Source organism: Leiobunum rupestre, chromosome 1 (assembly GCF_980474605.1).
Source record: "Leiobunum rupestre chromosome 1, qqLeiRupe1.1.hap1, whole genome shotgun sequence".
Classification (NCBI taxonomy): Eukaryota; Metazoa; Arthropoda; class Arachnida; order Opiliones; family Sclerosomatidae; genus Leiobunum; species Leiobunum rupestre.
Genome location: NC_143384.1, coordinates 64,180,857 through 64,193,567, shown reverse-complemented (window position 1 = coordinate 64,193,567; position 12,711 = coordinate 64,180,857). Strand labels below are relative to the sequence as shown.

The following is a 12,711-nucleotide window of genomic DNA, read 5'->3' as shown; positions in this document are numbered from 1 at the left end:
AGGTTTTATAACGACATAAGAACTGGCTAAGGTCTTAATGCAGCTCACAAAATTTCCCGTGGGAAACCCTCATTGGTTGGCCTTTAAGTGCGGTTTTAATTATCAGACCACCCAAGAAAGTCAGGTTCGATTCCTTTTTTTGGAAACATGAAAAACAGTTTCTATGCAATAGAAAAAATTAAAAGATTTTTTTACAACATTTTTTATTTAAATTCCATTATGGGCAACGAGTTACAACGAAAAGGACTCTGACTATATGTCATTTTGAACAACGCCTGGCGAACAGACGTAAGTAGTTCAATATTTGTATTTGGAAATAAATAACTTCCGCTTTTTTCAAGGTCACGAATTTCTCCCCAACCACATCCGTCGAACGTTACTTAACTTCCCGTAAAAGGTTAAGCACCCGAACTGGGGCTCGAACCCAGGACCGTTAGGTTAAGAGCCTAACGCTCTACCGACTGAGCTACACGGGCGACCCTCAGCGGGCAAAATCGTAACGTCATAACATTCAATAAAAGCGACAACGAAATTGAAAAATTTTAGTTTTCTTCAAACAGGCTCCCCTCTTAAACTGTGGCTTCAACAGAGGCTCTTTAGGTTAAAACCCTCAAGCTTTACCGACTAAGCTATCCTGGCTCTTTCAGCGCTCATCTTCTTGCTTCAACAGAGGCTCTTTAGGTTAAAACCCTCAAGCTTTACCGACTAAGCTATCCTGGCTCTTCCAGCGCTCATCTTCTTGAAAATTGTGGATGATTTCGTTTTATTCATTTTCTTCTGTTAATATATTAAAAGCCCTTTTAATTCATATGTTAAAAAAGGAACGTCATTATGATTGAAAGTTTCCACCTTGGCAACTGGCGCTGACTAGGAATTGAGGCGTCCATTAGTTATCCAGCGTCTTGGAAGCATAAATTAGAGGATTTTATGAGGGTGGAGACTCTGACGATCATCGGGCTGTGGAGATATAACTACCGCGTGAATTTTGCCGTCAGTATGGGGCACTTGGAGAGCCCAAACTGAACAAGGTTTTATAACGACATAAGAACTGGCTAAGGTCTTAATGCAGCAAACAAAATTTCCCGTAGGAAACCTTCATTGGTTGGTCTTTAAGTGCAGTTTTGATTATCAGACCACCCAAGAAAGTCAGGTTCGATTCCTTTTTTTGGAAACATGAAAAACAGTTTCTATGCAATAGAAAAAATTAAAAGATTTTTTTACAAAATTTTTTATTTAAATTCCATTATGGGCAACGAGTTACAACGAAAAGGACTCTGACTATATGTCATTTTGAACAACGCCTGGCGAACAGACGTAAGTAGTTCAATATTTGGATTTGGAAATAAATAACTTCCGCTTTTTTCAAGGTCACAAATTTCTCCCCAACCACATCCGTCGAACGTTTCTTAACTTCCCGCAAAAGGTTAAGCACCCGAACTGGGGCTCGAACCCAGGACCGTTAGGTTAAGAGCCTAAAGCTCTACCGACTGAGCTACACGGGCGACCCTCAGCGGGCAAAATCGTAACGTCATAACATTCAATAAAACCGACAACGAAATTTAAATATTTTACTTTTCTTCAAAAAGGCTTCCTTCTTAAACTGTGGCTTCAACAGAGGCTCTTTAGGTTAAAACCCTCAAGCTTTACCGAGTAAGCTATCCTGGCTCTTCCAGCGCTCATCTTCTTGAAAATTGCGGATAATTTCTTTTTATTCATTTTCTTCTGTTAATATATTAAAAGCCCTTTTTATTCATATGTTAAAAAAGGAACGTCATTATGATTGAAAGTTTCCACCTTGGCAACTGGCGCTGACTATAAATTGAGGCGTCCATTAGTTATCCAGCGTCTTGGAAGCATAAATTAGAGGATTTTATGAGGGTGGAGACTCTGACGATCATCGAGCTGTGGAGATATAACTACCGCGTGAAGTTTGCAGTCAGTATGGGACACTCGGAGAGCCCAAACTGAACCAGGTTTTATAACGACATAAGAACTGGCTAAGGTCTTAATGCAGAACACAAAATTTCCCGTGGGAAACCGTCATTGGTTGGCCTTTAAGTGCGGTTTTAATTATCAGACCTCCCAAGAAAGTCAGGTTCGATTCATTTTTTTGAAAACATGAAAAACAGTTTCTATGCAATAGAAAAAAAATTAAAAGATTTTTATATAACATTTTTTATTTAAATTCCATTATGGGCAACGAGTAACAACGAAAAGGACTCTGACTATATGTCATTTTGAAGAACGCCTGGCGAACAGACGTAAGTAGTTCAATATTTGGATTTGGAAATAAATAACTTCCGCTTTTTTCAAGGTCACGAATTTCTCCCCAACCACATCCGTCGAACGTTACATAACTTCCCGTAAAAGGTTAAGCACCCGAACTGGGGCTCGAACCCAGGACCGTTAGGTTAAGAGCCTAACGCTCTACCGACTGAGCTACACGGGCGACCCTCAGCGGGCAAAATCGTAACGTCATAACATTCAATAAAACCGACAACGAAATTGAAAAATTTTAGTTTTCTTCAAACAGGCTTCCCTCTTAAACTGTGGCTTCAACAGAGGCTCTTTAGGTTAAAACCCTCAAGCTTTACCGACTAAGCTATCCTGGCTCTTTCAGCGCTCATCTTCTTGCTTCAACAGAGGCTCTTTAGGTTAAAACCCTCAAGCTTTACCGACTAAGCTATCCTGGCTCTTCCAACGCTCATCTTCTTGAAAATTGTGGATGATTTCTTTTTATTCATTTTCTTCTGTTAATATATTAAAAGCCCTTTTAATTCATATGTTAAAAAAGGAACGTCATTATGATTGAAAGTTTCCACCTTGGCAACTGGCGCTGACTAGGAATTGAGGCGTCCATTAGTTATCCAGCGTCTTGGAAGCATAAATTAGAGGATTTTATGAGGGTGGAGACTCTGACGATCATCGGGCTGTGGAGATATAACTACCGCGTGAATTTTGCCGTCAGTATGGAGCACTTGGAGAGCCCAAACTGAACAAGGTTTTATAACGACATAAGAACTGGCTAAGGTCTTAATGCAGCAAACAAAATTTCCCGTAGGAAACCTTCATTGGTTGGTCTTTAAGTGCAGTTTTGATTATCAGACCACCCAAGAAAGTCAGGTTCGATTCCTTTTTTTGGAAACATGAAAAACAGTTTCTATGCAATAGAAAAAATTAAAAGATTTTTTTACAAAATTTTTTATTTAAATTCCATTATGGGCAACGAGTTACAACGAAAAGGACTCTGACTATATGTCATTTTGAACAACGCCTGGCGAACAGACGTAAGTAGTTCAATATTTGGATTTGGAAATAAATAACTTCCGCTTTTTTCAAGGTCACAAATTTCTCCCCAACCACATCCGTCGAACGTTTCTTAACTTCCCGCAAAAGGTTAAGCACCCGAACTGGGGCTCGAACCCAGGACCGTTAGGTTAAGAGCCTAAAGCTCTACCGACTGAGCTACACGGGCGACCCTCAGCGGGCAAAATCGTAACGTCATAACATTCAATAAAACCGACAACGAAATTTAAATATTTTACTTTTCTTCAAAAAGGCTTCCTTCTTAAACTGTGGCTTCAACAGAGGCTCTTTAGGTTAAAACCCTCAAGCTTTACCGAGTAAGCTATCCTGGCTCTTCCAGCGCTCATCTTCTTGAAAATTGCGGATAATTTCTTTTTATTCATTTTCTTCTGTTAATATATTAAAAGCCCTTTTTATTCATATGTTAAAAAAGGAACGTCATTATGATTGAAAGTTTCCACCTTGGCAACTGGCGCTGACTATAAATTGAGGCGTCCATTAGTTATCCAGCGTCTTGGAAGCATAAATTAGAGGATTTTATGAGGGTGGAGACTCTGACGATCATCGAGCTGTGGAGATATAACTACCGCGTGAAGTTTGCAGTCAGTATGGGACACTCGGAGAGCCCAAACTGAACCAGGTTTTATAACGACATAAGAACTGGCTAAGGTCTTAATGCAGAACACAAAATTTCCCGTGGGAAACCGTCATTGGTTGGCCTTTAAGTGCGGTTTTAATTATCAGACCTCCCAAGAAAGTCAGGTTCGATTCATTTTTTTGAAAACATGAAAAACAGTTTCTATGCAATAGAAAAAAAATTAAAAGATTTTTATATAACATTTTTTATTTAAATTCCATTATGGGCAACGAGTAACAACGAAAAGGACTCTGACTATATGTCATTTTGAAGAACGCCTGGCGAACAGACGTAAGTAGTTCAATATTTGGATTTGGAAATAAATAACTTACGCTTTTTTCAAGGTCACGAATTTCTCCCCAACCACATCCGTCGAACGTTACATAACTTCCCGTAAAAGGTTAAGCACCCGAACTGGGGCTCGAACCCAGGACCGTTAGGTTAAGAGCCTAACGCTCTACCGACTGAGCTACACGGGCGACCCTCAGCGGGCAAAATCGTAACGTCATAACATTCAATAAAACCGACAACGAAATTGAAAAATTTTAGTTTTCTTCAAACAGGCTTCCTTCTTAAACTGTGGCTTCAACAGAGGCTCTTTAGGTTAAAACCCTCAAGCTTTACCGACTAAGCTATCCTGGCTCTTCCAGCGCTCATCTTCTTGAAAATTGTGGATGATTTCTTTTTATTCATTTTCTTCTGTTAATATATTAAAAGCCCTTTTAATTCATATGTTAAAAAAGGAACGTCATTATGATTGAAAGTTTCCACCTTGGCAACTGGCGCTGACTAGGAATTGAGGCGTCCATTAGTTATCCAGCGTCTTGGAAGCATAAATTAGAGGATTTTATGAGGGTGGAGACTCTGACGATCATCGGGCTGTGGAGATATAACTACCGCGTGAATTTTGCCGTCAGTATGGGGCACTTGGAGAGCCCAAACTGAACAAGGTTTTATAACGACATAAGAACTGGCTAAGGTCTTAATGCAGCAAACAAAATTTCCCGTAGGAAACCTTCATTGGTTGGTCTTTAAGTGCAGTTTTGATTATCAGAACACCCAAGAAAGTCAGGTTCGATTCCTTTTTTTGGAAACATGAAAAACAGTTTCTATGCAATAGAAAAAATTAAAAGATTTTTTTACAACATTTTTTATTTAAATTCCAGTATGGACAACGAGTAACAACGAAAAGGACTCTGACTATATGTCATTTTGAACAACGCCTGGCGAACAGACGTAAGTAGTTTAATATATGGATTTGGAAATAAATAACTTCCGCTTTTTTTCAAGGTCACGAATTTATCGCAAACCACATCCGTCGAACGTTTCTTAACTTCCCGCAAAAGGTTAAGCACCCGAACTGGGGCTCGAACCCAGGACCGTTAGGTTAAGAGCCTAAAGCTCTACCGACTGAGCTACACGGGCGACCCTCAGCGGGCAAAATCGTAACGTCATAACATTCAATAAAACCGACAACGAAATTTAAATATTTTAGTTTTCTTCAAAAAGGCTTCCTTCTTAAACTGTGGCTTCAACAGAGGCTCTTTAGGTTAAAACCCTCAAGCTTTACCGACTAAGCTATCCTGGCTCTTCCAGCGCTCATCTTCTTGAAAATTGCGGATAATTTCTTTTTATTCATTTTCTTCTGTTAATATATTAAAAGCCCTTTTCATTCATATGTTAAAAAAGGAACGTCATTATGATTAAAAGTTTCCACCTTGGCAACTGGCGCTGACTAGGAATTGAGGCGTCCATTAGTTATCCAGCGTCTTGGAAGCATAAATTAGAGGATTTTATGAGGGTGGAGACTCTGACGATCATCGGGCTGTGGAGATAACTACCGCGTGAATTTTGCCGTCAGTATGGGGCACTTGGAGAGCCCAAACTGAACAAGGTTTTATAACGACATAAGAACTGGCTAAGGTCTTAATGCAGCAAACAAAATTTCCCGTAGGAAACCTTCATTGGTTGGTCTTTAAGTGCAGTTTTGATTATCAGACCACCCAAGAAAGTCAGGTTCGATTCCTTTTTTTGGAAACATGAAAAACAGTTTCTATGCAATAGAAAAAATTAAAAGATTTTTTTACAAAATTTTTTATTTAAATTCCATTATGGGCAACGAGTTACAACGAAAAGGACTCTGACTATATGTCATTTTGAACAACGCCTGGCGAACAGACGTAAGTAGTTCAATATTTGGATTTGGAAATAAATAACTTCCGCTTTTTTCAAGGTCACAAATTTCTCCCCAACCACATCCGTCGAACGTTTCTTAACTTCCCGCAAAAGGTTAAGCACCCGAACTGGGGCTCGAACCCAGGACCGTTAGGTTAAGAGCCTAAAGCTCTACCGACTGAGCTACACGGGCGACCCTCAGCGGGCAAAATCGTAACGTCATAACATTCAATAAAACCGACAACGAAATTTAAATATTTTAGTTTTCTTCAAAAAGGCTTCCTTCTTAAACTGTGGCTTCAACAGAGGCTCTTTAGGTTAAAACCCTCAAGCTTTACCGACTAAGCTATCCTGGCTCTTCCAGCGCTCATCTTCTTGAAAATTGCGGATAATTTCTTTTTATTCATTTTCTTCTGTTAATATATTAAAAGCCCTTTTCATTCATATGTTAAAAAAGGAACGTCATTATGATTGAAAGTTTCCACCTTGGCAACTGGCGCTGACTATAAATTGAGGCGTCCATTAGTTATCCAGCGTCTTGGAAGCATAAATTAGAGGATTTTATGAGGGTGGAGACTCTGACGATCATCGAGCTGTGGAGATATAACTACCGCGTGAAGTTTGCAGTCAGTATGGGGCACTCGGAGAGCCCAAACTGAACCAGGTTTTATAACGACATAAGAACTGGCTAAGGTCTTAATGCAGCACACAAAATTTCCCGTGGGAAACCGTCATTGGTTGGCCTTTAAGTGCGGTTTTAATTATCAGACCACCCAAGAAAGTCAGGTTCGATTCATTTTTTTGAAAACATGAAAAACAGTTTCTATGCAATAGAAAAAAAATTAAAAGATTTTTATACAACATTTTTTATTTAAATTCCATTATGGGCAACGAGTAACAACGAAAAGGACTCTGACTATATGCCATTTTGAACAACGCCTGGCGAACAGACGTAAGTAGTTCAATATTTGGATTTGGAAATAAATAACTTCCGCTTTTTTCAAGGTCACAAATTTCTCCCCAACCACATCCGTCGAACGTTTCTTAACTTCCCGCAAAAGGTTAAGCACCCGAACTGGGGCTCGAACCCAGGACCGTTAGGTTAAGAGCCTAAAGCTCTACCGACTGAGCTACACGGGCGACCCTCAGCGGGCAAAATCGTAACGTCATAACATTCAATAAAACCGACAACGAAATTTAAATATTTTAGATTTTTTCAAAAAGGCTTCCTTCTTAAACTGTGGCTTCAACAGAGGCTCTTTAGGTTAAAACCCTCAAGCTTTACCGACTAAGCTATCCTGGCTCTTCCAGCGCTCATCTTCTTGAAAATTGCGGATAATTTCTTTTTATTCATTTTCTTCTGTTAATATATTAAAAGCCCTTTTTATTCATATGTTAAAAAAGGAACGTCATTATGATTGAAAGTTTCCACCTTGGCAACTGGCGCTGACTATAAATTGAGGCGTCCATTAGTTATCCAGCGTCTTGGAAGCGTAAATTAGAGGATTTTATGAGGGTGGAGACTCTGATGATCATCGAGCTGTGGAGATATAACTACCGCGTGAAGTTTGCAGTCAGTATGGGGCACTCGGAGAGCCCAAACTGAACCAGGTTTTATAACGACATAAGAACTGGCTAAGGTCTTAATGCAGCACACAAAATTTCCCGTTGGAAACCGTCATTGGTTGGCCTTTAAGTGCGGTTTTAATTATCAGACCACCCAAGAAAGTCAGGTTCGATTCATTTTTTTGAAAACATGAAAAACAGTTTCTATGCAATAGAAAAAAAATTAAAAGATTTTTATACAACATTTTTTATTTAAATTCCATTATGGGCAACGAGTAACAACGAAAAGGACTCTGACTATATGTCATTTTGAAGAACGCCTGGCGAACAGACGTAAGTAGTTCAATATATGGATTTGGAAATAAATAAATTCCGCTTTTTTTCAAGGTCACGAATTTATCGCAAACCACATCCGTCGAACGTTTCTTAACTTCCCGCAAAAGGTTAAGCACCCGAACTGGGGCTCGAACCCAGGACCGTTAGGTTAAGAGCCTAACGCTCTACCGACTGAGCTACACGGGCGACCCTCAGCGGGCAAAATCGTAACGTCATAACATTCAATAAAACCGACAACGAAATTTAAAAATTTTAGTTTTCTTCAAACAGGCTTCCTTCTTAAACTGTGGCTTCAACAGAGGCTCTTTAGGTTAAAACCCTCAAGCTTTACCGACTAAGCTATCCTGGCTCTTCCAGCGCTCATCTTCTTGAAAATTGTGGATGATTTCTTTTTATTCATTTTCTTCTGTTAATATATTAAAAGCCCTTTTAATTCATATGTTAAAAAAGGAACGTCATTATGATTGAAAGTTTCCACCTTGGCAACTGGCGCTGACTAGGAATTGAGGCGTCCATTAGTTATCCAGCGTCTTGGAAGCATAAATTAGAGGATTTTATGAGGGTGGAGACTCTGACGATCATCGGGCTGTGGAGATATAACTACCGCGTAAATTTTGCCGTCAGTATGGGGCACTTGGAGAGCCCAAACTGAACAAGGTTTTATAACGACATAAGAACTGGCTAAGGTCTTAATGCAGCAAACAAAATTTCCCGTAGGAAACCTTCATTGGTTGGTCTTTAAGTGCAGTTTTGATTATCAGACCACCCAAGAAAGTCAGGTTCGATTCCTTTTTTTGGAAACATGAAAAACAGTTTCTATGCAATAGAAAAAATTAAAAGATTTTTTTACAACATTTTTTATTTAAATTCCATTATGGGCAACGAGTTACAACGAAAAGGACTCTGACTATATGTCATTTTGAACAACGCCTGGCGAACAGACGTAAGTAGTTCAATATTTGGATTTGGAAATAAATAACTTCCGCTTTTTTCCAGGTCACGAATTTCTCCCCAACCACATCAGTCGAACGTTACTTAACTTCCCGTAAAAGGTTAAGCACCCGAACTGGGGCTCGAACCCAGGACCGTTAGGTTAAGAGCCTAACGCTCTACCGACTGAGCTACACGGGCGACCCTCAGCGGGCAAAATCGTAACGTCATAACATTCAATAAAACCGACAACGAAGTTGAAAAATTTTAGTTTTCTTCAAACAGGCTTCCCTCTTAAACTGTGGCTTCAACAGAGGCTCTTTAGGTTAAATTCCTCAAGCTTTACCGACTAAGCTATCCTGGCTCTTTCAGCGCTCATCTTCTTGCTTCAACAGAGGCTCTTTAGGTTAAAACCCTCAAGCTTTACCGACTAAGCTATCCTGGCTCTTCCAGCGCTCATCTTCTTGAAAACTGTGGATAATTTCGTTTTATTCATTTTCTTCTGTTAATATATTAAAAGCCCTTTTAATTCATATGTTAAAAAAGGAACGTCATTATGATTAAAAGTTTCCACCTTGGCAACTGGCGCTGACTAGGAATTGAGGCGTCCATTAGTTATCCAGCGTCTTGGAAGCATAAATTAGAGGATTTTATGAGGGTGGAGACTCTGACGATCATCGGGCTGTGGAGATATAACTACCGCGTGAATTTTGCCGTCAGTATGGGGCACTTGGAGAGCCCAAACTGAACAAGGTTTTATAACGACATAAGAACTGGCTAAGGTCTTAATGCAGCAAACAAAATTTCCCGTAGGAAACCTTCATTGGTTGGTCTTTAAGTGCAGTTTTGATTATCAGACCACCCAAGAAAGTCAGGTTCGATTCCTTTTTTTGGAAACATGAAAAACAGTTTCTATGCAATAGAAAAAATTAAAAGATTTTTTTACAACATTTTTTATTTAAATTCCATTATGGGCAACGAGTTACAACGAAAAGGACTCTGACTATATGTCATTTTGAACAACGCCTGGCGAACAGACGTAAGTAGTTCAATATTTGGATTTGGAAATAAATAACTTCCGCTTTTTTCCAGGTCACGAATTTCTCCCCAACCACATCAGTCGAACGTTACTTAACTTCCCGTAAAAGGTTAAGCACCCGAACTGGGGCTCGAACCCAGGACCGTTAGGTTAAGAGCCTAACGCTCTACCACTGAGCTACACGGGCGACCCTCAGCGGGCAAAATCGTAACGTCATAACATTCAATAAAACCGACAACGAAATTGAAAAATTTTAGTTTTCTTCAAACAGGCTTTCCTCTTAAACTGTGGCTTCAACAGAGGCTCTTTAGGTTAAAACCCTCAAGCTTTACCGACTAAGCTATCCTGGCTCTTTCAGCGCTCATCTTCTTGCTTCAACAGAGGCTCTTTAGGTTAAAACCCTCAAGCTTTACCGACTAAGCTATCCTGGCTCTTCCAGCGCTCATCTTCTTGAAAATTGTGGATGATTTCGTTTTATTCATTTTCTTCTGTTAATATATCAAAAGCCCTTTTAATTCATATGTTAAAAAAGGAACGTCATTATGATTGAAAATTTCCACCTTGGCAACTGGCGCTGACTAGGAATTGAGGCGTCCATTAGTTATCCAGCGTTTTGGAAGCATAAATTAGAGGATTTTATGAGGGTGGAGACTCTGACGATCATCGGGCTGTGGAGATATAACTACCGCGTGAATTTTGCCGTCAGTATGGGGCACTTGGAGAGCCCAAACTGAACAAGGTTTTATAACGACATAAGAACTGGCTAAGGTCTTAATGCAGCAAACAAAATTTCCCGTAGGAAACCTTCATTGGTTGGTCTTTAAGTGCAGTTTTGATTATCAGACCACCCAAGAAAGTCAGGTTCGAATCCTTTTTTTGGAAACATGAAAAACAGTTTCTATGCAATAGAAAAAATTAAAAGATTTTTTTAACAACATTTTTTATTTAAATTCCATTATGGGCAACGAGTTACAACGAAAAGGACTCTGACTATATGTCATTTTGAACAACGCCTGGCGAACAGACGTAAGTAGTTCAATATTTGGATTTGGAAATAAATAACTTCCGCTTTTTTCCAGTTCACGAATTTCTCCCCAACCACATCCGTCGAACGTTACTTAACTTCCCGTAAAAGGTTAAGCACCCGAACTGGGGCTCGAACCCAGGACCGTTAGGTTAAGAGCCTAACGCTCTACCGACTGAGCTACACGGGCGACCCTCAGCGGGCAAAATCGTAACGTCATAACATTCAATAAAACCGACAACGAAATTGAAAAATTTTAGTTTTCTTCAAACAGGCTTCCCTCTTAAACTGTGGCTTCAACAGAGGCTCTTTAGGTTAAAACCCTCAAGCTTTACCGACTAAGCTATCCTGGCTCTTTCAGCGCTCATCTTCTTGCTTCAACAGAGGCTCTTTAGGTTAAACCCCTCAAGCTTTACCGACTAAGCTATCCTGGCTCTTCCAGCGCTCATCTTCTTGAAAATTGTGGATGATTTCTTTTTATTCATTTTCTTCTGTTAATATATTAAAAGCCCTTTTAATTCATATGTTAAAAAAGGAACGTCATTATGATTGAAAGTTTCCACCTTGGCAACTGGCGCTGACTAGGAATTGAGGCGTCCATTAGTTATCCAGCGTCTTGGAAGCATAAATTAGAGGATTTTATGAGGGTGGAGACTCTGACGATCATCGGGCTGTGGAGATATAACTACCGCGTGAATTTTGCCGTCAGTATGGGGCACTTGGAGAGCCCAAACTGAACAAGGTTTTATAACGACATAAGAACTGGCTAAGGTCTTAATGCAGCAAACAAAATTTCCCGTAGGAAACCTTCATTGGTTGGTCTTTAAGTGCAGTTTTGATTATCAGACCACCCAAGAAAGTCAGGTTCGATTCCTTTTTTTGGAAACATGAAAAACAGTTTCTATGCAATAGAAAAAATTAAAAGATTTTTTTACAACATTTTTTATTTAAATTCCATTATGGGCAACGAGTTACAACGAAAAGGACTCTGACTATATGTCATTTTGAACAACGCCTGGCGAACAGACGTAAGTAGTTCAATATTTGGATTTGGAAATAAATAACTTCCGCTTTTTTCCAGTTCACGAATTTCTCCCCAACCACATCCGTTGAACGTTACTTAACTTCCCGTAAAAGGTTAAGCACCCGAACTGGGGCTCGAACCCAGGACCGTTAGGTTAAGAGCCTAACGCTCTACCGACTGAGCTACACGGGCGACCCTCAGCGGGCAAAATCGTAACGTCATAACATTCAATAAAACCGACAACGAAATTGAAAAATTTTAGTTTTCTTCAAACAGGCTTCCCTCTTAAACTGTGGCTTCAACAGAGGCTCTTTAGGTTAAAACCCTCAAGCTTTACCGACTAAGCTATCCTGGCTCTTTCAGCGCTCATCTTCTTGCTTCAACAGAGGCTCTTTAGGTTAAAACCTTCAAGCTTTACCGACTAAGCTATCCTGGCTCTTCCAGCGCTCATCTTCTTGAAAATTGTGGATGATTTCTTTTTATTCATTTTCTTCTGTTAATATATTAAAAGCCCTTTTAATTCATATGTTAAAAAAGGAACGTCATTATGATTGAAAGTTTCCACCTTGGCAACTGGCGCTGACTAGGAATTGAGGCGTCCATTAGTTATCCAGCGTCTTGGAAGCATAAATTAGTGGATTTTATGAGGGTGGAGACTCTGACGATCATCGGGC

At 39.7% G+C, this 12,711-nt stretch overlaps 13 non-coding genes across 13 annotated transcripts; all 13 read right to left on the bottom strand.

Annotated features, from left to right (window-relative positions):
- Positions 1-403: 403 nt before the first annotated feature.
- Positions 404-476, bottom strand: TRNAK-CUU (transfer RNA lysine (anticodon CUU)). The gene has a single exon. It is a non-coding gene; the product is annotated as a tRNA-Lys (tRNA).
- Positions 477-1,429: 953 nt separating this feature from the next.
- On the bottom strand, positions 1,430-1,502 carry TRNAK-CUU (transfer RNA lysine (anticodon CUU)). The gene has a single exon. It is a non-coding gene; the product is annotated as a tRNA-Lys (tRNA).
- An 874-nt stretch (positions 1,503-2,376) lies between these two features.
- On the bottom strand, positions 2,377-2,449 carry TRNAK-CUU (transfer RNA lysine (anticodon CUU)). Its single transcript has one exon. It is a non-coding gene; the product is annotated as a tRNA-Lys (tRNA).
- A 953-nt stretch (positions 2,450-3,402) lies between these two features.
- On the bottom strand, positions 3,403-3,475 carry TRNAK-CUU (transfer RNA lysine (anticodon CUU)). Its single transcript has one exon. It is a non-coding gene; the product is annotated as a tRNA-Lys (tRNA).
- An 874-nt stretch (positions 3,476-4,349) lies between these two features.
- Positions 4,350-4,422, bottom strand: TRNAK-CUU (transfer RNA lysine (anticodon CUU)). The gene has a single exon. It is a non-coding gene; the product is annotated as a tRNA-Lys (tRNA).
- Positions 4,423-5,295: 873 nt separating this feature from the next.
- On the bottom strand, positions 5,296-5,368 carry TRNAK-CUU (transfer RNA lysine (anticodon CUU)). Its single transcript has one exon. It is a non-coding gene; the product is annotated as a tRNA-Lys (tRNA).
- An 870-nt stretch (positions 5,369-6,238) lies between these two features.
- Positions 6,239-6,311, bottom strand: TRNAK-CUU (transfer RNA lysine (anticodon CUU)). The gene has a single exon. It is a non-coding gene; the product is annotated as a tRNA-Lys (tRNA).
- An 874-nt stretch (positions 6,312-7,185) lies between these two features.
- On the bottom strand, positions 7,186-7,258 carry TRNAK-CUU (transfer RNA lysine (anticodon CUU)). The gene has a single exon. It is a non-coding gene; the product is annotated as a tRNA-Lys (tRNA).
- An 875-nt stretch (positions 7,259-8,133) lies between these two features.
- TRNAK-CUU (transfer RNA lysine (anticodon CUU)) lies at positions 8,134-8,206 on the bottom strand. Its single transcript has one exon. It is a non-coding gene; the product is annotated as a tRNA-Lys (tRNA).
- Positions 8,207-9,078: 872 nt separating this feature from the next.
- TRNAK-CUU (transfer RNA lysine (anticodon CUU)) lies at positions 9,079-9,151 on the bottom strand. Its single transcript has one exon. It is a non-coding gene; the product is annotated as a tRNA-Lys (tRNA).
- A 953-nt stretch (positions 9,152-10,104) lies between these two features.
- Positions 10,105-10,176, bottom strand: TRNAK-CUU (transfer RNA lysine (anticodon CUU)). Its single transcript has one exon. It is a non-coding gene; the product is annotated as a tRNA-Lys (tRNA).
- Positions 10,177-11,130: 954 nt separating this feature from the next.
- Positions 11,131-11,203, bottom strand: TRNAK-CUU (transfer RNA lysine (anticodon CUU)). Its single transcript has one exon. It is a non-coding gene; the product is annotated as a tRNA-Lys (tRNA).
- Positions 11,204-12,156: 953 nt separating this feature from the next.
- Positions 12,157-12,229, bottom strand: TRNAK-CUU (transfer RNA lysine (anticodon CUU)). The gene has a single exon. It is a non-coding gene; the product is annotated as a tRNA-Lys (tRNA).
- Positions 12,230-12,711: the final 482 nt, after the last annotated feature.